We start from the raw sequence: 23,036 nt of genomic DNA on the forward strand, positions 1-23,036 counted from the left end.
CCCCAAAAGCAACGGGACGAGTTCTGGTCACATACTCCCTCAAAATGACATCCTGGCCTTCTTCTGCAACTCCCTCCCCTCTCAGACTCTCAAGGTTTCCTCCAGCGTGTCGGTTCCCACAGAGCAGACCTTTGGTCTGAGACCTGACAGTCCAGAAGCCACGCATGCTGCCGCGTGGCGGCGGTGTCGCGGCTCGGGACAAGAGGAGGCCCCACAGTGCGGGCTGGGGCGCCAGGCACCGCGGCGGGCGCTGAGGGTGGGGGTCACCCCCACCCGGGGCCGCCCCCGCACTCCCAGAAACGCGACAGAACCAGAGGCAAAAAAAAAAAAAAGAAGAAGAAGAAGAAGCCTACGGCACCCGGTATTCCCCGGCGGTCTCCCATCCAAGTTCTAACCAGGCCCGACCCTGCTTAGCTTCCGAGATCGGGCGCGTTCGGGGTGGTGTGGCCGTGGACGGCGGAGGGCGCCCCTGCCCCGCTCAAGAAGCGGAGCCTCTCTGCGCTTCCCCGCCGCCTCCTCCCGCCCCAGGCCCCGCGCCGGCGCTGACCCGCGCCGGGCCGGGCCTGTTGAGTTCGCCGGCCGGGTCCGGCGGGCTCCCAGGGACGGGGGTGACAGGCGGGGCGGGCAGGGAGCGGCGGGCCGGGGTTGGGGGCTGTCTCTCTATACACACACACTCACACTCAGTCTCTCACTCACACTCACACAAGATGCGCCTCCACGGCTGGACCCGCCAAGGTGGAGACCTTCCAGCCCCCCTCCTCTCCTCGCCTGGCCTCCTTCACCTCCCCGCCCCCACCCCCAGCGCCGCTGACTGCGCACGGGCGGGCGGGGCGCTCGCCCTTTGACCCCAGCCAGGGGCCGCCCTCCCCCACAACCCCTTTCAGCTGCTCCCCCCACCCTGTGGTCGGGCGGCCGCCTGTTCCCCCGGGCCAGGGCTGGGGCACAGCGCACGGGGGGAGGGGAGCGAGTGTATGGGGCGTCTCTCTCTCTCTCGGGATGTGTCCCATGGGTGGGGTGGGGTGGCGTGGTTTGTGGGGCGCTGAAGAAATCAGTCCCCTCCATCTCCTCCCTCTGGAAAACCCCCGAGCCCTTGGAGAACTGCCGGCACCGCTTCGTGGGGGCCGGGACCCTCCTCTGTGTCCTCCTGTGGCCCAGTCCAAGGGGCCTGGGCCTGGCCGGGGCTGCATTGGACCCCGACCACCCTGGCGTGTGGACTCGCTAACAATCGGCGATTAGATATTGGATTCCAGCGTCATTGAGGTCATTTCACTAATGAGTGCACCGGAAAGAGTTTCCTAATCCATCTGTGAGGGTGGCAACTGAAAGAGAATTTGAAAGCTGACAGAATAGGCGAGGAAAGGCATAGGAGATTTCCACACCCAGTAGGGAAGCCTTTCCCGAAATGGAAGAAAGAAAGGAGCAAACAGAGACACACCGGTAGCCCGCCCGGATCAGAGTCTGCCCCTGAGAGAAAGCACCCTGACCAGGTTCACCCGTGGGTGGGTGGCGAGCTAGCGGCATTCAGAAGAGCGAGGCCCGCAGTCTGTGCAGAAGACACCTGCACTCGGGTGTGTGTGGCGGCACAATTCCCAAGCAGCTCCAGATGTTAAACCAAGGAGAAGCCAGGGAGTTCCCAACGCCCCAGGTGTCCTCAGCCCACGACTGGCTGCTGTGGGAATGCGAAGCCCGGCTCCTTGTCTCAGAGCGGGGCAACCAGGAGGTGTGATGTCCACCCCGGGGTTCCTAGGAGGATCAGGCTGAAGCTGGGACTTGGCCTGAAAGTGTCCCCTCGCATGGCCACCCCCTTCCCCTTCCTGCTCCTCTACTCCTGGTGCCCCTCCATCCAGGGGCCAGACCTTAAAGAGTCACCCGCAAGAGAATCCTGGTCCCAAAGGAGCCTTCTGGGGGACCCGTGCTGAGAGAGGTTGTGGGCATGGCCCGCTGGGGCTCTGCCCGACCCAGGGCTGAGAGATGCAACCTCCCAGCTCTGGGTCCCTGCAGGAAGTGTTGGCAAGCACAGGGCCAGTCCTCCAAAGGCCCAGGTGCAGGGAGCCCAGGCCAAGCAGCCCGTGGAAGAAGCCACATGCTGTGCCACCCCGGGGAACACGACTGCAGGCCACGGCCCTTCCCGCCTCCTCCTCCTCCTCCTCCTCCTCCTCCTCCTCCTCCTCCCACCCTGCCCCCGCCCCCGCCCCCACATGGCGCAGGGCCCAGAGACACCTCAGACACTTGCTACCCAAAGTGCAAAGGGCATCAGTTGCTCCTCCAAACCCCCCCCCCAGCCCAGCAGACCGCGTTGTCCAGCCAGCCCCCGGGCCTCCCTGGGGTGCCCAGCACAAAAGTGCAGACACCCACCGGACCCTCAATCTCAGTTTTCGGATGTTTTTGCCACTCTAAGGACCCGCAGGCCAGCTGGGCCTTCTGGCAGGACAGAGAGCCCCGGAATCCGACGTGGAGAGCTGGGTGTACGTCCCCATGAGGAGCCGGTCCCCACCTCCGCGGCTCCCCCCTTGCGGGGAGTGGCAGCCGCGGGGCCTCAGAGAAGACACCAGGCTGGGCCCCCGCGGCACAGCGGGAGCACGTCCCCCGCAGGCCACTTAGCGAGGGCGGCAGGCGGACGGTTGGGTTGCGCGAGACGCTGCGGCCACCCTGCTACCGGGTTCCTGGGAGGGCGTCCTGGAAGCAGCGTCCACACCAAGCCCTTGGAAGGCCCAGGCGACGGAGGAGCCCCGTCAGGCAGGGGCCGAGGACGGTGACAGGTGACAGGTGACAGGCCGGGCGGGAAGGAGTCAGTCAGGCAGGGGCCGAGGAGGAGACGGGCTGGGTAAGGGTTAGGGTTAGAGTCAGGGCACAAGTCACAATCGCAAAGACCTGGAAGTGACCCGAGTGCCCATCGACCCACGAGTGCGTCAATAAAATGTGGCGCGTGGACACCACGGAGTGCTATTCGGCTGTGAGGAACAGCGGTGAGAGGGCACCTCTCGTGGTTCTCCTGGCCAGAGCTGGAACCCGTTCCAGTAAGCCAGGTATCCCAAGAATGGACACACGAGCACCACGTGCTCGCGCTCACCGGCAAATGGGTACGAACCGATGGACACCTAAGTGGACACAGAGGAATCACCTTCATCGGGTGGGTGTCGGGCGGGCGTGGGGAGGGGATGGGCATACACATCCCTTAGGAACGGGGTGGGTGCGCACCCACTGGGGGATGGGCGCACTTGAAGCTCTGACCCGAGAGGGGTGGCGGGGAGAGGGCGATGTACCCGACCTTAACATTGGTGCCCCCACAATACGCTGGAACAACATGAGAGGTAAATGAATAAGAACACAGGGGGTAGGGGGGCACGGGCAACACATGTCACCTTAATACTTGGACTCCCATCATCTGCTTGAAAAGAGAGAGAAAAGAAAATGCAATACTAGAGATAAGAGACACTTTTTAAAAATAATGAATCCGAAGAGAAAAGTCAAAGGAGGCCTGTGGAGCAGGTCTGGGTGTGACTCCGGATCCCCCAACATCAGGTGCCACCACCAAAGATTCCTGCGTGTAGCCCATAAACCCCAAAAGCAACGGGACGAGTTCTGGTCACATACTCCCTCAAAATGACATCCTGGCCTTCTTCTGCAACTCCCTCCCCTCTCAGACTCTCAAGGTTTCCTCCAGCGTGTCGGTTCCCACAGAGCAGACCTTTGGTCTGAGACCTGACAGTCCAGAAGCCACGCATGCTGCCGCGTGGCGGCGGTGTCGCGGCTCGGGACAAGAGGAGGCCCCACAGTGCGGGCTGGGGCGCCAGGCACCGCGGCGGGCGCTGAGGGTGGGGGTCACCCCCACCCGGGGCCGCCCCCGCACTCCCAGAAACGCGACAGAACCAGAGGCAAAAAAAAAAAAAGAAGAAGAAGAAGAAGCCTACGGCACCCGGTATTCCCCGGCGGTCTCCCATCCAAGTTCTAACCAGGCCCGACCCTGCTTAGCTTCCGAGATCGGGCGCGTTCGGGGTGGTGTGGCCGTGGACGGCGGAGGGCGCCCCTGCCCCGCTCAAGAAGCGGAGCCTCTCTGCGCTTCCCCGCCGCCTCCTCCCGCCCCAGGCCCCGCGCCGGCGCTGACCCGCGCCGGGCCGGTCCTGTTGAGTTCGCCGGCCGGGTCCGGCGGGCTCCCAGGGACGGGGGTGACAGGCGGGGCGGGCAGGGAGCGGCGGGCCGGGGTTGGGGGCTGTCTCTCTATACACACACACTCACACTCAGTCGCTCACTCACACTCACACAAGATGCGCCTCCACGGCTGGACCCGCCAAGGTGGAGACCTTCCAGCCCCCCTCCTCTCCTCGCCTTCCCTCCTTCACCTCCCCGCCCCCACCCCCAGCGCCACTGACTGCGCACGGGCGGGCGGGGCGCTCCCCCTTTGACCCCAGCCAGGGGCCGCCCTCCCCCACAACCCCTTTCAGCTGCTCCCCCCACCCTGTGGCCGGGCGGCCGCCTGTTCCCCCGGGCCAGGGCTGGGGCACAGCGCACGGGGGGAGGGGAGCGAGTGTATGGGGCGTCTCTCTCTCTCTCGGGATGTGTCCCATGGGTGGGGTGGGGTGGCGTGGTTTGTGGGGCGCTGAAGAAATCAGTCCCCTCCATCTCCTCCCTCTGGAAAACCCCCGAGCCCTTGGAGAACTGCCGGCACCGCTTCGTGGGGGCCGGGACCCTCCTCTGTGTCCTCCTGTGGCCCAGTCCAAGGGGCCTGGGCCTGGCCGGGGCTGCATTGGACCCCGACCACCCTGGCGTGTGGACTCGCTAACAATCGGCGATTAGATATTGGATTCCAGCGTCATTGAGGTCATTTCACTAATGAGTGCACCGGAAAGAGTTTCCTAATCCATCTGTGAGGGTGGCAACTGAAAGAGAATTTGAAAGCTGACAGAATAGGCGAGGAAAGGCATAGGAGATTTCCACACCCAGTAGGGAAGCCTTTCCCGAAATGGAAGAAAGAAAGGAGCAAACAGAGACACACCGGTAGCCCGCCCGGATCAGAGTCTGCCCCTGAGAGAAAGCACCCTGACCAGGTTCACCCGTGGGTGGGTGGCGAGCTAGCGGCATTCAGAAGAGCGAGGCCCGCAGTCTGTGCAGAAGACACCTGCACTCGGGTGTGTGTGGCGGCACAATTCCCAAGCAGCTCCAGATGTTAAACCAAGGAGAAGCCAGGGAGTTCCCAACGCCCCAGGTGTCCTCAGCCCACGACTGGCTGCTGTGGGAATGCGAAGCCCGGCTCCTTGTCTCAGAGCGGGGCAACCAGGAGGTGTGATGTCCACCCCGGGGTTCCTAGGAGGATCAGGCTGAAGCTGGGACTTGGCCTGAAAGTGTCCCCTCGCATGGCCACCCCCTTCCCCTTCCTGCTCCTCTACTCCTGGTGCCCCTCCATCCAGGGGCCAGACCTTAAAGAGTCACCCGCAAGAGAATCCTGGTCCCAAAGGAGCCTTCTGGGGGACCCGTGCTGAGAGAGGTTGTGGGCATGGCCCGCTGGGGCTCTGCCCGACCCAGGGCTGAGAGATGCAACCTCCCAGCTCTGGGTCCCTGCAGGAAGTGTTGGCAAGCACAGGGCCAGTCCTCCAAAGGCCCAGGTGCAGGGAGCCCAGGCCAAGCAGCCCGTGGAAGAAGCCACATGCTGTGCCACCCCGGGGAACACGACTGCAGGCCACGGCCCTTCCCGCCTCCTCCTCCTCCTCCTCCTCCTCCTCCTCCTCCTCCTCCTCCTCCCACCCTGCCCCCGCCCCCGCCCCCACATGGCGCAGGGCCCAGAGACACCTCAGACACTTGCTACCCAAAGTGCAAAGGGCATCAGTTGCTCCTCCAAACCCCCCCCCCAGCCCAGCAGACCGCGTTGTCCAGCCAGCCCCCGGGCCTCCCTGGGGTGCCCAGCACAAAAGTGCAGACACCCACCGGACCCTCAATCTCAGTTTTCGGATGTTTTTGCCACTCTAAGGACCCGCAGGCCAGCTGGGCCTTCTGGCAGGACAGAGAGCCCCGGAATCCGACGTGGAGAGCTGGGTGTACGTCCCCATGAGGAGCCGGTCCCCACCTCCGCGGCTCCCCCCTTGCGAGGAGTGGCAGCCGCGGGGCCTCAGAGAAGACACCAGGCTGGGCCCCCGCGGCACAGCGGGAGCACGTCCCCCGCAGGCCACTTAGCGAGGGCGGCAGGCGGACGGTTGGGTTGCGCGAGACGCTGCGGCCACCCTGCTACCGGGTTCCTGGGAGGGCGTCCTGGAAGCAGCGTCCACACCAAGCCCTTGGAAGGCCCAGGCGACGGAGGAGCCCCGTCAGGCAGGGGCCGAGGACGGTGACAGGTGACAGGTGACAGGCCGGGCGGGAAGGAGTCAGTCAGGCAGGGGCCGAGGAGGAGACGGGCTGGGTAAGGGTTAGGGTTAGAGTCAGGGCACAAGTCACAATCGCAAAGACCTGGAAGTGACCCGAGTGCCCATCGACCCACGAGTGCGTCAATAAAATGTGGCGCGTGGACACCACGGAGTGCTATTCGGCTGTGAGGAACAGCGGTGAGAGGGCACCTCTCGTGGTTCTCCTGGCCAGAGCTGGAACCCGTTCCAGTAAGCCAGGTATCCCAAGAATGGACACACGAGCACCACGTGCTCGCGCTCACCGGCAAATGGGTACGAACCGATGGACACCTAAGTGGACACAGAGGAATCACCTTCATCGGGTGGGTGTCGGGCGGGCGTGGGGAGGGGATGGGCATACACATCCCTTAGGAACGGGGTGGGTGCGCACCCACTGGGGGATGGGCGCACTTGAAGCTCTGACCCGAGGGGGGAGGCGGGGAGAGGGCGATGTACCCGACCTTAACATTGGTGCCCCCACAATACGCTGGAACAACATGAGAGGTAAATGAATAAGAACACAGGGGGTAGGGGGGCACGGGCAACACATGTCACCTTAATACTTGGACTCCCATCATCTGCTTGAAAAGAGAGAGAAAAGAAAATGCAATACTAGAGATAAGAGACACTTTTTAAAAATAATGAATCCGAAGAGAAAAGTCAAAGGAGGCCTGTGGAGCAGGTCTGGGTGTGACTCCGGATCCCCCAACATCAGGTGCCACCACCAAAGATTCCTGCGTGTAGCCCATAGAACCCCAAAAGCAACGGGACGAGTTCTGGTCACATACTCCCTCAAAATGACATCCTGGCCTTCTTCTGCAACTCCCTCCCCTCTCAGACTCTCAAGGTTTCCTCCAGCGTGTCGGTTCCCACAGAGCAGACCTTTGGTCTGAGACCTGACAGTCCAGAAGCCACGCATGCTGCCGCGTGGCGGCGGTGTCGCGGCTCGGGACAAGAGGAGGCCCCACAGTGCGGGCTGGGGCGCCAGGCACCGCGGCGGGCGCTGAGGGTGGGGGTCACCCCCACCCGGGGCCGCCCCCGCACTCCCAGAAACGCGACAGAACCAGAGGCAAAAAAAAAAAAAAGAAGAAGAAGAAGAAGCCTACGGCACCCGGTATTCCCGGGCGGTCTCCCATCCAAGTTCTAACCAGGCCCGACCCTGCTTAGCTTCCGAGACCAGACGGGATCGGGCGCGTTCGGGGTGGTGTGGCCGTGGACGGCGGAGGGCGCCCCTGCCCCGCTCAAGAAGCGGAGCCTCTCTGCGCTTCCCCGCCGCCTCCTCCCGCCCCAGGCCCCGCGCCGGCGCTGACCCGCGCCGGGCCGGGCCTGTTGAGTTCGCCGGCCGGGTCCGGCGGGCTCCCAGGGACGGGGGTGACAGGCGGGGCGGGCAGGGAGCGGCGGGCCGGGGTTGGGGGCTGTCTCTCTATACACACACACTCACACTCAGTCTCTCACTCACACTCACACAAGATGCGCCTCCACGGCTGGACCCGCCAAGGTGGAGACCTTCCAGCCCCCCTCCTCTCCTCGCCTGGCCTCCTTCACCTCCCCGCCCCCACCCCCAGCGCCGCTGACTGCCCGCGGGCGGGCGGGGCGCTCGCCCTTTGACCCCAGCCAGGGGCCGCCCTCCCCCACAACCCCTTTCAGCTGCTCCCCCCACCCTGTGGCCAGGCGGCCGCCTGTTCCCCCGGGCCAGGGCTGGGGCACAGCGCACGGGGGAGGGGAGCGAGTGTATGGGGCGTCTCTCTCTCTCGGGATGTGTCCCATGGGTGGGGTGGGGTGGCGTGGTTTGTGGGGCGCTGAAGAAATCAGTCTCCTCCATCTCCTCCCTCTGGAAAACCCCCGAGCCCTTGGAGAACTGCCGGCACCGCTTCGTGGGGGCCGGGACCCTCCTCTGTGTCCTCCTGTGGCCCAGTCCAAGGGGCCTGGGCCTGGCCGGGGCTGCATTGCCCCCCAACCACCCTGGCGTGTGGACTCGCTAACAATCGGCGATTAGATATTGGATTCCAGCGTCATTGAGGTCATTTCACTAATGAGTGCACCGGAAAGAGTTTCCTAATCCATCTGTGAAGGTGGCAACTGAAAGAGAATTTGAAAGCTGACAGAATAGGCGAGGAAAGGCATAGGAGATTTCCACACCCAGTAGGGAAGCCTTTCCCGAAATGGAAGAAAGAAAGGAGCAAACAGAGACACACCGGTAGCCCGCCCGGATCAGAGTCTGCCCCTGAGAGAAAGCACCCTGACCAGGTTCACCCGTGGGTGGGTGGCGAGCTAGCGGCATTCAGAAGAGCGAGGCCCGCAGTCTGTGCAGAAGACACCTGCACTCGGGTGTGTGTGGCGGCACAATTCCCAAGCAGCTCCAGATGTTAAACCAAGGAGAAGCCAGGGAGTTCCCAACGCCCCAGGTGTCCTCAGCCCACGACTGGCTGCTGTGGGAATGCGAAGCCCGGCTCCTTGTCTCAGAGCGGGGCAACCAGGAGGTGTGATGTCCACCCCGGGGTTCCTAGGAGGATCAGGCTGAAGCTGGGACTTGGCCTGAAAGTGTCCCCTCGCATGGCCACCCCCTTCCCCTTCCTGCTCCTCTACTCCTGGTGCCCCTCCATCCAGGGGCCAGACCTTAAAGAGTCACCCGCAAGAGAATCCTGGTCCCAAAGGAGCCTTCTGGGGGACCCGTGCTGAGAGAGGTTGTGGGCATGGCCCGCTGGGGCTCTGCCCGACCCAGGGCTGAGAGATGCAACCTCCCAGCTCTGGGTCTCTGCAGGAAGTGTTGGCAAGCACAGGGCCAGTCCTCCAAAGGCCCAGGTGCAGGGAGCCCAGGCCAAGCAGCCCGTGGAAGAAGCCACATGCTGTGCCACCCCGGGGAACACGACTGCAGGCCACGGCCCTTCCCGCCTCCTCCTCCTCCTCCTCCTCCTCCTCCTCCTCCTCCTCCCACCCTGCCCCCGCCCCCGCCCCCACATGGCGCAGGGCCCAGAGACACCTCAGACACTTGCTACCCAAAGTGCAAAGGGCATCAGTTGCTCCTCCAAACCCCCCCCCCAGCCCAGCAGACCGCGTTGTCCAGCCAGCCCCCGGGCCTCCCTGGGGTGCCCAGCACAAAAGTGCAGACACCCACCGGACCCTCAATCTCAGTTTTCGGATGTTTTTGCCACTCTAAGGACCCGCAGGCCAGCTGGGCCTTCTGGCAGGACAGAGAGCCCCGGAATCCGACGTGGAGAGCTGGGTGTACGTCCCCATGAGGAGCCGGTCCCCACCTCCGCGGCTCCCCCCTTGCGGGGAGTGGCAGCCGCGGGGCCTCAGAGAAGACACCAGGCTGGGCCCCCGCGGCACAGCGGGAGCACGTCCCCCGCAGGCCACTTAGCGAGGGCGGCAGGCGGACGGTTGGGTTGCGCGAGACGCTGCGGCCACCCTGCTACCGGGTTCCTGGGAGGGCGTCCTGGAAGCAGCGTCCACACCAAGCCCTTGGAAGGCCCAGGCGACGGAGGAGCCCCGTCAGGCAGGGGCCGAGGACGGTGACAGGTGACAGGTGACAGGCCGGGCGGGAAGGAGTCAGTCAGGCAGGGGCCGAGGAGGAGACGGGCTGGGTAAGGGTTAGGGTTAGAGTCAGGGCACAAGTCACAATCGCAAAGACCTGGAAGTGACCCGAGTGCCCATCGACCCACGAGTGCGTCAATAAAATGTGGCGCGTGGACACCACGGAGTGCTATTCGGCTGTGAGGAACAGCGGTGAGAGGGCACCTCTCGTGGTTCTCCTGGCCAGAGCTGGAACCCGTTCCAGTAAGCCAGGTATCCCAAGAATGGACACACGAGCACCACGTGCTCGCGCTCACCGGCAAATGGGTACGAACCGATGGACACCTAAGTGGACACAGAGGAATCACCTTCATCGGGTGGGTGTCGGGCGGGCGTGGGGAGGGGATGGGCATACACATCCCTTAGGAACGGGGTGGGTGCGCACCCACTGGGGGATGGGCGCACTTGAAGCTCTGACCCGAGGGGGGAGGCGGGGAGAGGGCGATGTACCCGACCTTAACATTGGTGCCCCCACAATACGCTGGAACAACATGAGAGGTAAATGAATAAGAACACAGGGGGTAGGGGGGCACGGGCAACACATGTCACCTTAATACTTGGACTCCCATCATCTGCTTGAAAAGAGAGAGAAAAGAAAATGCAATACTAGAGATAAGAGACACTTTTTAAAAATAATGAATCCGAAGAGAAAAGTCAAAGGAGGCCTGTGGAGCAGGTCTGGGTGTGACTCCGGATCCCCCAACATCAGGTGCCACCACCAAAGATTCCTGCGTGTAGCCCATAGAACCCCAAAAGCAACGGGACGAGTTCTGGTCACATACTCCCTCAAAATGACATCCTGGCCTTCTTCTGCAACTCCCTCCCCTCTCAGACTCTCAAGGTTTCCTCCAGCGTGTCGGTTCCCACAGAGCAGACCTTTGGTCTGAGACCTGACAGTCCAGAAGCCACGCATGCTGCCGCGTGGCGGCGGTGTCGCGGCTCGGGACAAGAGGAGGCCCCACAGTGCGGGCTGGGGCGCCAGGCACCGCGGCGGGCGCTGAGGGTGGGGGTCACCCCCACCCGGGGCCGCCCCCGCACTCCCAGAAACGCGACAGAACCAGAGGCAAAAAAAAAAAAAAGAAGAAGAAGAAGAAGCCTACGGCACCCGGTATTCCCCGGCGGTCTCCCATCCAAGTTCTAACCAGGCCCGACCCTGCTTAGCTTCCGAGATCGGGCGCGTTCGGGGTGGTGTGGCCGTGGACGGCGGAGGGCGCCCCTGCCCCGCTCAAGAAGCGGAGCCTCTCTGCGCTTCCCCGCCGCCTCCTCCCGCCCCAGGCCCCGCGCCGGCGCTGACCCGCGCCGGGCCGGGCCTGTTGAGTTCGCCGGCCGGGTCCGGCGGGCTCCCAGGGACGGGGGTGACAGGCGGGGCGGGCAGGGAGCGGCGGGCCGGGGTTGGGGGCTGTCTCTCTATACACACACACTCACACTCAGTCTCTCACTCACACTCACACAAGATGCGCCTCCACGGCTGGACCCGCCAAGGTGGAGACCTTCCAGCCCCCCTCCTCTCCTCGCCTGGCCTCCTTCACCTCCCCGCCCCCACCCCCAGCGCCGCTGACTGCGCACGGGCGGGCGGGGCGCTCGCCCTTTGACCCCAGCCAGGGGCCGCCCTCCCCCACAACCCCTTTCAGCTGCTCCCCCCACCCTGTGGTCGGGCGGCCGCCTGTTCCCCCGGGCCAGGGCTGGGGCACAGCGCACGGGGGGAGGGGAGCGAGTGTATGGGGCGTCTCTCTCTCTCTCGGGATGTGTCCCATGGGTGGGGTGGGGTGGCGTGGTTTGTGGGGCGCTGAAGAAATCAGTCCCCTCCATCTCCTCCCTCTGGAAAACCCCCGAGCCCTTGGAGAACTGCCGGCACCGCTTCGTGGGGGCCGGGACCCTCCTCTGTGTCCTCCTGTGGCCCAGTCCAAGGGGCCTGGGCCTGGCCGGGGCTGCATTGGACCCCGACCACCCTGGCGTGTGGACTCGCTAACAATCGGCGATTAGATATTGGATTCCAGCGTCATTGAGGTCATTTCACTAATGAGTGCACCGGAAAGAGTTTCCTAATCCATCTGTGAGGGTGGCAACTGAAAGAGAATTTGAAAGCTGACAGAATAGGCGAGGAAAGGCATAGGAGATTTCCACACCCAGTAGGGAAGCCTTTCCCGAAATGGAAGAAAGAAAGGAGCAAACAGAGACACACCGGTAGCCCGCCCGGATCAGAGTCTGCCCCTGAGAGAAAGCACCCTGACCAGGTTCACCCGTGGGTGGGTGGCGAGCTAGCGGCATTCAGAAGAGCGAGGCCCGCAGTCTGTGCAGAAGACACCTGCACTCGGGTGTGTGTGGCGGCACAATTCCCAAGCAGCTCCAGATGTTAAACCAAGGAGAAGCCAGGGAGTTCCCAACGCCCCAGGTGTCCTCAGCCCACGACTGGCTGCTGTGGGAATGCGAAGCCCGGCTCCTTGTCTCAGAGCGGGGCAACCAGGAGGTGTGATGTCCACCCCGGGGTTCCTAGGAGGATCAGGCTGAAGCTGGGACTTGGCCTGAAAGTGTCCCCTCGCATGGCCACCCCCTTCCCCTTCCTGCTCCTCTACTCCTGGTGCCCCTCCATCCAGGGGCCAGACCTTAAAGAGTCACCCGCAAGAGAATCCTGGTCCCAAAGGAGCCTTCTGGGGGACCCGTGCTGAGAGAGGTTGTGGGCATGGCCCGCTGGGGCTCTGCCCGACCCAGGGCTGAGAGATGCAACCTCCCAGCTCTGGGTCCCTGCAGGAAGTGTTGGCAAGCACAGGGCCAGTCCTCCAAAGGCCCAGGTGCAGGGAGCCCAGGCCAAGCAGCCCGTGGAAGAAGCCACATGCTGTGCCACCCCGGGGAACACGACTGCAGGCCACGGCCCTTCCCGCCTCCTCCTCCTCCTCCTCCTCCTCCTCCTCCTCCTCCTCCTCCTCCCACCCTGCCCCCGCCCCCGCCCCCACATGGCGCAGGGCCCAGAGACACCTCAGACACTTGCTACCCAAAGTGCAAAGGGCATCAGTTGCTCCTCCAAACCCCCCCCCCAGCCCAGCAGACCGCGTTGTCCAGCCAGCCCCCGGGCCTCCCTGGGGTGCCCAGCACAAAAGTGCAGACACCCACCGGACCCTCAATCTCAGTTTTCGGATGTTTTTGCCACTCTAAGGACCCGCAGGCCAGCTGGGCCTTCTGGCAGGACAGAGAGCCCCGGAATCCGACGTGGAGAGCTGGGTGTACGTCCCCATGAGGAGCCGGTCCCCACCTCCGCGGCTCCCCCCTTGCGGGGAGTGGCAGCCGCGGGGCCTCAGAGAAGACACCAGGCTGGGCCCCCGCGGCACAGCGGGAGCACGTCCCCCGCAGGCCACTTAGCGAGGGCGGCAGGCGGACGGTTGGGTTGCGCGAGACGCTGCGGCCACCCTGCTACCGGGTTCCTGGGAGGGCGTCCTGGAAGCAGCGTCCACACCAAGCCCTTGGAAGGCCCAGGCGACGGAGGAGCCCCGTCAGGCAGGGGCCGAGGACGGTGACAGGTGACAGGTGACAGGCCGGGCGGGAAGGAGTCAGTCAGGCAGGGGCCGAGGAGGAGACGGGCTGGGTAAGGGTTAGGGTTAGAGTCAGGGCACAAGTCACAATCGCAAAGACCTGGAAGTGACCCGAGTGCCCATCGACCCACGAGTGCGTCAATAAAATGTGGCGCGTGGACACCACGGAGTGCTATTCGGCTGTGAGGAACAGCGGTGAGAGGGCACCTCTCGTGGTTCTCCTGGCCAGAGCTGGAACCCGTTCCAGTAAGCCAGGTATCCCAAGAATGGACACACGAGCACCACGTGCTCGCGCTCACCGGCAAATGGGTACGAACCGATGGACACCTAAGTGGACACAGAGGAATCACCTTCATCGGGTGGGTGTCGGGCGGGCGTGGGGAGGGGATGGGCATACACATCCCTTAGGAACGGGGTGGGTGCGCACCCACTGGGGGATGGGCGCACTTGAAGCTCTGACCCGAGGGGGGAGGCGGGGAGAGGGCGATGTACCCGACCTTAACATTGGTGCCCCCACAATACGCTGGAACAACATGAGAGGTAAATGAATAAGAACACAGGGGGTAGGGGGGCACGGGCAACACATGTCACCTTAATACTTGGACTCCCATCATCTGCTTGAAAAGAGAGAGAAAAGAAAATGCAATACTAGAGATAAGAGACACTTTTTAAAAATAATGAATCCGAAGAGAAAAGTCAAAGGAGGCCTGTGGAGCAGGTCTGGGTGTGACTCCGGATCCCCCAACATCAGGTGCCACCACCAAAGATTCCTGCGTGTAGCCCATAGAACCCCAAAAGCAACGGGACGAGTTCTGGTCACATACTCCCTCAAAATGACATCCTGGCCTTCTTCTGCAACTCCCTCCCCTCTCAGACTCTCAAGGTTTCCTCCAGCGTGTCGGTTCCCACAGAGCAGACCTTTGGTCTGAGACCTGACAGTCCAGAAGCCACGCATGCTGCCGCGTGGCGGCGGTGTCGCGGCTCGGGACAAGAGGAGGCCCCACAGTGCGGGCTGGGGCGCCAGGCACCGCGGCGGGCGCTGAGGGTGGGGGTCACCCCCACCCGGGGCCGCCCCCGCACTCCCAGAAACGCGACAGAACCAGAGGCAAAAAAAAAAAAAAGAAGAAGAAGAAGAAGCCTACGGCACCCGGTATTCCCCGGCGGTCTCCCATCCAAGTTCTAACCAGGCCCGACCCTGCTTAGCTTCCGAGATCGGGCGCGTTCGGGGTGGTGTGGCCGTGGACGGCGGAGGGCGCCCCTGCCCCGCTCAAGAAGCGGAGCCTCTCTGCGCTTCCCCGCCGCCTCCTCCCGCCCCAGGCCCCGCGCCGGCGCTGACCCGCGCCGGGCCGGGCCTGTTGAGTTCGCCGGCCGGGTCCGGCGGGCTCCCAGGGACGGGGGTGACAGGCGGGGCGGGCAGGGAGCGGCGGGCCGGGGTTGGGGGCTGTCTCTCTATACACACACACTCACACTCAGTCTCTCACTCACACTCACACAAGATGCGCCTCCACGGCTGGACCCGCCAAGGTGGAGACCTTCCAGCCCCCCTCCTCTCCTCGCCTGGCCTCCTTCACCTCCCCGCCCCCACCCCCAGCGCCGCTGACTGCGCACGGGCGGGCGGGGCGCTCGCCCTTTGACCCCAGCCAGGGGCCGCCCTCCCCCACAACCCCTTTCAGCTGCTCCCCCCACCCTGTGGCCGGGCGGCCGCCTGTTCCCCCGGGCCAGGGCTGGGGCACAGCGCACGGGGGAGGGGAGCGAGTGTATGGGGCGTCTCTCTCTCTCTCTCTCTCTCTCTCTCTCTCTCTCTCTCGGGATGTGTCCCATGGGTGGGGTGGGGTGGCGTGGTTTGTGGGGCGCTGAAGAAATCAGTCCCCTCCATCTCCTCCCTCTGGAAAACCCCCGAGCCCTTGGAGAACTGCCGGCAACGCTACCGTGGGGGCCGGGACCCTCCTCTGTGTCCTCCTGTGGCCCAGTCCAAGGGGCCTGGGCCTGGCCGGGGCTGCATTGGACCCCAACCACCCTGGCGTGTGGACTCGCTAACAATCGGCGATTAGATATTGGATTCCAGCGTCATTGAGGTCATTTCACTAATGAGTGCACCGGAAAGAGTTTCCTAATCCATCTGTGAGGGTGGCAACTGAAAGAGAATTTGAAAGCTGACAGAATAGGCGAGGAAAGGCATAGGAGATTTCCACACCCAGTAGGGAAGCCTTTCCCGAAATGGAAGAAAGAAAGGAGCAAACAGAGACACACCGGTAGCCCGCCCGGATCAGAGTCTGCCCCTGAGAGAAAGCACCCTGACCAGGTTCACCCGTGGGTGGGTGGCGAGCTAGCGGCATTCAGAAGAGCGAGGCCCGCAGTCTGTGCAGAAGACACCTGCACTCGGGTGTGTGTGGCGGCACAATTCCCAAGCAGCTCCAGATGTTAAACCAAGGAGAAGCCAGGGAGTTCCCAACGCCCCAGGTGTCCTCAGCCCACGACTGGCTGCTGTGGGAATGCGAAGCCCGGCTCCTTGTCTCAGAGCGGGGCAACCAGGAGGTGTGATGTCCACCCCGGGGTTCCTAGGAGGATCAGGCTGAAGCTGGGACTTGGCCTGAAAGTGTCCCCTCGCATGGCCACCCCCTTCCCCTTCCTGCTCCTCTACTCCTGGTGCCCCTCCATCCAGGGGCCAGACCTTAAAGAGTCACCCGCAAGAGAATCCTGGTCCCAAAGGAGCCTTCTGGGGGACCCGTGCTGAGAGAGGTTGTGGGCATGGCCCGCTGGGGCTCTGCCCGACCCAGGGCTGAGAGATGCAACCTCCCAGCTCTGGGTCCCTGCAGGAAGTGTTGGCAAGCACAGGGCCAGTCCTCCAAAGGCCCAGGTGCAGGGAGCCCAGGCCAAGCAGCCCGTGGAAGAAGCCACATGCTGTGCCACCCCGGGGAACACGACTGCAGGCCACGGCCCTTCCCGCCTCCTCCTCCTCCTCCTCCTCCTCCTCCTCCTCCTCCTCCTCCTCCTCCTCCTCCTCCTCCCACCCTGCCCCCGCCCCCGCCCCCACATGGCGCAGGGCCCAGAGACACCTCAGACACTTGCTACCCAAAGTGCAAAGGGCATCAGTTGCTCCTCCAAACCCCCCCCCCAGCCCAGCAGACCGCGTTGTCCAGCCAGCCCCCGGGCCTCCCTGGGGTGCCCAGCACAAAAGTGCAGACACCCACCGGACCCTCAATCTCAGTTTTCGGATGTTTTTGCCACTCTAAGGACCCGCAGGCCAGCTGGGCCTTCTGGCAGGACAGAGAGCCCCGGAATCCGACGTGGAGAGCTGGGTGTACGTCCCCATGAGGAGCCGGTCCCCACCTCCGCGGCTCCCCCCTTGCGGGGAGTGGCAGCCGCGGGGCCTCAGAGAAGACACCAGGCTGGGCCCCCGCGGCACAGCGGGAGCACGTCCCCCGCAGGCCACTTAGCGAGGGCGGCAGGCGGACGGTTGGGTTGCGCGAGACGCTGCGGCCACCCTGCTACCGGGTTCCTGGGAGGGCGTCCTGGAAGCAGCGTCCACACCAAGCCCTTGGAAGGCCCAGGCGACGGAGGAGCCCCGTCAGGCAGGGGCCGAGGACGGTGACAGGTGACAGGTGACAGGCCGGGCGGGAAGGAGTCAGTCAGGCAGGGGCCGAGGAGGAGACGGGCTGGGTAAGGGTTAGGGTTAGAGTCAGGGCACAAGTCACAATCGCAAAGACCTGGAAGTGACCCGAGTGCCCATCGACCCACGAGTGCGTCAATAAAATGTGGCGCGTGGACACCACGGAGTGCTATTCGGCTGTGAGGAACAGCGGTGAGAGGGCACCTCTCGTGGTTCTCCTGGCCAGAGCTGGAACCCGTTCCAGTAAGCCAGGTATCCCAAGAATGGACACACGAGCACCACGTGCTCGCGCTCACCGGCAAATGGGTACGAACCGATGGACACCTAAGTGGACACAGAGGAATCACCTTCATCGGGTGGGTGTCGGGCGGGCGTGGGGAGGGGATGGGCATACACATCCCTTAGGAACGGGGTGGGTGCGCACCCACTGGGGGATGGGCGCACTTGAAGCTCTGACCCGAGGGGGGAGGCGGGGAGAGGGCGATGTACCCGACCTTAACATTGGTGCCCCCACAATACGCTGGAACAACATGAGAGGTAAATGAATAAGAACACAGGGGGTAGGGGGGCACGGGCAACACATGTCACCTTAATACTTGGACTCCCATCATCTGCTTGAAAAGAGAGAGAAAAGAAAATGCAATACTAGAGATAAGAGACACTTTTTAAAAATAATGAATCCGAAGAGAAAAGTCAAAGGAGGCCTGTGGAGCAGGTCTGGGTGTGACTCCGGATCCCCCAACATCAGGTGCCACCACCAAAGATTCCTGCGTGTAGCCCATAGAACCCCAAAAGCAACGGGACGAGTTCTGGTCACATACTCCCTCAAAATGACATCCTGGCCTTCTTCTGCAACTCCCTCCCCTCTCAGACTCTCAAGGTTTCCTCCAGCGTGTCGGTTCCCACAGAGCAGACCTTTGGTCTGAGACCTGACAGTCCAGAAGCCACGCATGCTGCCGCGTGGCGGCGGTGTCGCGGCTCGGGACAAGAGGAGGCCCCACAGTGCGGGCTGGGGCGCCAGGCACCGCGGCGGGCGCTGAGGGTGGGGGTCACCCCCACCCGGGGCCGCCCCCGCACTCCCAGAAACGCGACAGAACCAGAGGCAAAAAAAAAAAAAAAGAAGAAGAAGAAGAAGCCTACGGCACCCGGTATTCCCCGGCGGTCTCCCATCCAAGTTCTAACCAGGCCCGACCCTGCTTAGCTTCCGAGATCGGGCGCGTTCGGGGTGGTGTGGCCGTGGACGGCGGAGGGCGCCCCTGCCCCGCTCAAGAAGCGGAGCCTCTCTGCGCTTCCCCGCCGCCTCCTCCCGCCCCAGGCCCCGCGCCGGCGCTGACCCGCGCCGGGCCGGGCCTGTTGAGTTCGCCGGCCGGGTCCGGCGGGCTCCCAGGGACGGGGGTGACAGGCGGGGCGGGCAGGGAGCGGCGGGCCGGGGTTGGGGGCTGTCTCTCTATACACACACACTCACACTCAGTCTCTCACTCACACTCACACAAGATGCGCCTCCACGGCTGGACCCGCCAAGGTGGAGACCTTCCAGCCCCCCTCCTCTCCTCGCCTGGCCTCCTTCACCTCCCCGCCCCCACCCCCAGCGCCGCTGACTGCGCACGGGCGGGCGGGGCGCTCGCCCTTTGACCCCAGCCAGGGGCCGCCCTCCCCCACAACCCCTTTCAGCTGCTCCCCCCACCCTGTGGCCGGGCGGCCGCCTGTTCCCCCGGGCCAGGGCTGGGGCACAGCGCACGGGGGAGGGGAGCGAGTGTATGGGGCGTCTCTCTCTCTCTCTCGGGATGTGTCCCATGGGTGGGGTGGGGTGGCGTGGTTTGTGGGGCGCTGAAGAAATCAGTCCCCTCCATCTCCTCCCTCTGGAAAACCCCCGAGCCCTTGGAGAACTGCCGGCACCGCTTCGTGGGGGCCGGGACCCTCCTCTGTGTCCTCCTGTGGCCCAGTCCAAGGGGCCTGGGCCTGGCCGGGGCTGCATTGGACCCCGACCACCCTGGCGTGTGGACTCGCTAACAATCGGCGATTAGATATTGGATTCCAGCGTCATTGAGGTCATTTCACTAATGAGTGCACCGGAAAGAGTTTCCTAATCCATCTGTGAGGGTGGCAACTGAAAGAGAATTTGAAAGCTGACAGAATAGGCGAGGAAAGGCATAGGAGATTTCCACACCCAGTAGGGAAGCCTTTCCCGAAATGGAAGAAAGAAAGGAGCAAACAGAGACACACCGGTAGCCCGCCCGGATCAGAGTCTGCCCCTGAGAGAAAGCACCCTGACCAGGTTCACCCGTGGGTGGGTGGCGAGCTAGCGGCATTCAGAAGAGCGAGGCCCGCAGTCTGTGCAGAAGACACCTGCACTCGGGTGTGTGTGGCGGCACAATTCCCAAGCAGCTCCAGATGTTAAACCAAGGAGAAGCCAGGGAGTTCCCAACGCCCCAGGTGTCCTCAGCCCACGACTGGCTGCTGTGGGAATGCGAAGCCCGGCTCCTTGTCTCAGAGCGGGGCAACCAGGAGGTGTGATGTCCACCCCGGGGTTCCTAGGAGGATCAGGCTGAAGCTGGGACTTGGCCTGAAAGTGTCCCCTCGCATGGCCACCCCCTTCCCCTTCCTGCTCCTCTACTCCTGGTGCCCCTCCATCCAGGGGCCAGACCTTAAAGAGTCACCCGCAAGAGAATCCTGGTCCCAAAGGAGCCTTCTGGGGGACCCGTGCTGAGAGAGGTTGTGGGCATGGCCCGCTGGGGCTCTGCCCGACCCAGGGCTGAGAGATGCAACCTCCCAGCTCTGGGTCCCTGCAGGAAGTGTTGGCAAGCACAGGGCCAGTCCTCCAAAGGCCCAGGTGCAGGGAGCCCAGGCCAAGCAGCCCGTGGAAGAAGCCACATGCTGTGCCACCCCGGGGAACACGACTGCAGGCCACGGCCCTTCCCGCCTCCTCCTCCTCCTCCTCCTCCTCCTCCTCCTCCTCCTCCTCCTCCTCCTCCTCCTCCTCCCACCCTGCCCCCGCCCCCGCCCCCACATGGCGCAGGGCCCAGAGACACCTCAGACACTTGCTACCCAAAGTGCAAAGGGCATCAGTTGCTCCTCCAAACCCCCCCCCCAGCCCAGCAGACCGCGTTGTCCAGCCAGCCCCCGGGCCTCCCTGGGGTGCCCAGCACAAAAGTGCAGACACCCACCGGACCCTCAATCTCAGTTTTCGGATGTTTTTGCCACTCTAAGGACCCGCAGGCCAGCTGGGCCTTCTGGCAGGACAGAGAGCCCCGGAATCCGACGTGGAGAGCTGGGTGTACGTCCCCATGAGGAGCCGGTCCCCACCTCCGCGGCTCCCCCCTTGCGGGGAGTGGCAGCCGCGGGGCCTCAGAGAAGACACCAGGCTGGGCCCCCGCGGCACAGCGGGAGCACGTCCCCCGCAGGCCACTTAGCGAGGGCGGCAGGCGGACGGTTGGGTTGCGCGAGACGCTGCGGCCACCCTGCTACCGGGTTCCTGGGAGGGCGTCCTGGAAGCAGCGTCCACACCAAGCCCTTGGAAGGCCCAGGCGACGGAGGAGCCCCGTCAGGCAGGGGCCGAGGACGGTGACAGGTGACAGGTGACAGGCCGGGCGGGAAGGAGTCAGTCAGGCAGGGGCCGAGGAGGAGACGGGCTGGGTAAGGGTTAGGGTTAGAGTCAGGGCACAAGTCACAATCGCAAAGACCTGGAAGTGACCCGAGTGCCCATCGACCCACGAGTGCGTCAATAAAATGTGGCGCGTGGACACCACGGAGTGCTATTCGGCTGTGAGGAACAGCGGTGAGAGGGCACCTCTCGTGGTTCTCCTGGCCAGAGCTGGAACCCGTTCCAGTAAGCCAGGTATCCCAAGAATGGACACACGAGCACCACGTGCTCGCGCTCACCGGCAAATGGGTACGAACCGATGGACACCTAAGTGGACACAGAGGAATCACCTTCATCGGGTGGGTGTCGGGCGGGCGTGGGGAGGGGATGGGCATACACATCCCTTAGGAACGGGGTGGGTGCGCACCCACTGGGGGATGGGCGCACTTGAAGCTCTGACCCGAGAGGGGTGGCGGGGAGAGGGCGATGTACCCGACCTTAACATTGGTGCCCCCACAATACGCTGGAACAACATGAGAGGTAAATGAATAAGAACACAGGGGGTAGGGGGGCACGGGCAACACATGTCACCTTAATACTTGGACTCCCATCATCTGCTTGAAAAGAGAGAGAAAAGAAAATGCAATACTAGAGATAAGAGACACTTTTTAAAAATAATGAATCCGAAGAGAAAAGTCAAAGGAGGCCTGTGGAGCAGGTCTGGGTGTGACTCCGGATCCCCCAACATCAGGTGCCACCACCAAAGATTCCTGCGTGTAGCCCATAAACCCCAAAAGCAACGGGACGAGTTCTGGTCACATACTCCCTCAAAATGACATCCTGGCCTTCTTCTGCAACTCCCTCCCCTCTCAGACTCTCAAGGTTTCCTCCAGCGTGTCGGTTCCCACAGAGCAGACCTTTGGTCTGAGACCTGACAGTCCAGAAGCCACGCATGCTGCCGCGTGGCGGCGGTGTCGCGGCTCGGGACAAGAGGAGGCCCCACAGTGCGGGCTGGGGCGCCAGGCACCGCGGCGGGCGCTGAGGGTGGGGGTCACCCCCACCCGGGGCCGCCCCCGCACTCCCAGAAACGCGACAGAACCAGAGGCAAAAAAAAAAAAAGAAGAAGAAGAAGAAGCCTACGGCACCCGGTATTCCCCGGCGGTCTCCCATCCAAGTTCTAACCAGGCCCGACCCTGCTTAGCTTCCGAGATCGGGCGCGTTCGGGGTGGTGTGGCCGTGGACGGCGGAGGGCGCCCCTGCCCCGCTCAAGAAGCGGAGCCTCTCTGCGCTTCCCCGCCGCCTCCTCCCGCCCCAGGCCCCGCGCCGGCGCTGACCCGCGCCGGGCCGGGCCTGTTGAGTTCGCCGGCCGGGTCCGGCGGGCTCCCAGGGACGGGGGTGACAGGCGGGGCGGGCAGGGAGCGGCGGGCCGGGGTTGGGGGCTGTCTCTCTATACACACACACTCACACTCAGTCTCTCACTCACACTCACACAAGATGCGCCTCCACGGCTGGACCCGCCAAGGTGGAGACCTTCCAGCCCCCCTCCTCTCCTCGCCTGGCCTCCTTCACCTCCCCGCCCCCACCCCCAGCGCCGCTGACTGCGCACGGGCGGGCGGGGCGCTCGCCCTTTGACCCCAGCCAGGGGCCGCCCTCCCCCACAACCCCTTTCAGCTGCTCCCCCCACCCTGTGGCCGGGCGGCCGCCTGTTCCCCCGGGCCAGGGCTGGGGCACAGCGCACGGGGGGAGGGGAGCGAGTGTATGGGGCGTCTCTCTCTCTCTCGGGATGTGTCCCATGGGTGGGGTGGGGTGGCGTGGTTTGTGGGGCGCTGAAGAAATCAGTCCCCTCCATCTCCTCCCTCTGGAAAACCCCCGAGCCCTTGGAGAACTGCCGGCACCGCTTCGTGGGGGCCGGGACCCTCCTCTGTGTCCTCCTGTGGCCCAGTCCAAGGGGCCTGGGCCTGGCCGGGGCTGCATTGGACCCCGACCACCCTGGCGTGTGGACTCGCTAACAATCGGCGATTAGATATTGGATTCCAGCGTCATTGAGGTCATTTCACTAATGAGTGCACCGGAAAGAGTTTCCTAATCCATCTGTGAGGGTGGCAACTGAAAGAGAATTTGAAAGCTGACAGAATAGGCGAGGAAAGGCATAGGAGATTTCCACACCCAGTAGGGAAGCCTTTCCCGAAATGGAAGAAAGAAAGGAGCAAACAGAGACACACCGGTAGCCCGCCCGGATCAGAGTCTGCCCCTGAGAGAAAGCACCCTGACCAGGTTCACCCGTGGGTGGGTGGCGAGCTAGCGGCATTCAGAAGAGCGAGGCCCGCAGTCTGTGCAGAAGACACCTGCACTCGGGTGTGTGTGGCGGCACAATTCCC

At 63.8% G+C, this 23,036-nt stretch overlaps 7 pseudogenes; all 7 read right to left on the reverse strand.

Annotated features, from left to right (window-relative positions):
• Window positions 1-346: 346 nt before the first annotated feature.
• Window positions 347-455, reverse strand: LOC142872694 (uncharacterized; annotated as a pseudogene).
• Window positions 456-3,904: 3,449 nt separating this feature from the next.
• On the reverse strand, window positions 3,905-4,013 carry LOC142872695 (uncharacterized; annotated as a pseudogene).
• A 3,457-nt stretch (window positions 4,014-7,470) lies between these two features.
• LOC142872587 (uncharacterized) lies at window positions 7,471-7,589 on the reverse strand (annotated as a pseudogene).
• A 3,448-nt stretch (window positions 7,590-11,037) lies between these two features.
• Window positions 11,038-11,146, reverse strand: LOC142872696 (uncharacterized; annotated as a pseudogene).
• A 3,457-nt stretch (window positions 11,147-14,603) lies between these two features.
• Window positions 14,604-14,712, reverse strand: LOC142872697 (uncharacterized; annotated as a pseudogene).
• Window positions 14,713-18,211: 3,499 nt separating this feature from the next.
• Window positions 18,212-18,320, reverse strand: LOC142872698 (uncharacterized; annotated as a pseudogene).
• Window positions 18,321-21,791: 3,471 nt separating this feature from the next.
• On the reverse strand, window positions 21,792-21,900 carry LOC142872699 (uncharacterized; annotated as a pseudogene).
• Between the last annotated feature and the right edge of the window lie 1,136 nt (window positions 21,901-23,036).

This window comes from Microcebus murinus, chromosome 8, assembly GCF_040939455.1.
Source record: "Microcebus murinus isolate Inina chromosome 8, M.murinus_Inina_mat1.0, whole genome shotgun sequence".
NCBI lineage: Eukaryota > Metazoa > Chordata > Mammalia > Primates > Cheirogaleidae > Microcebus > Microcebus murinus.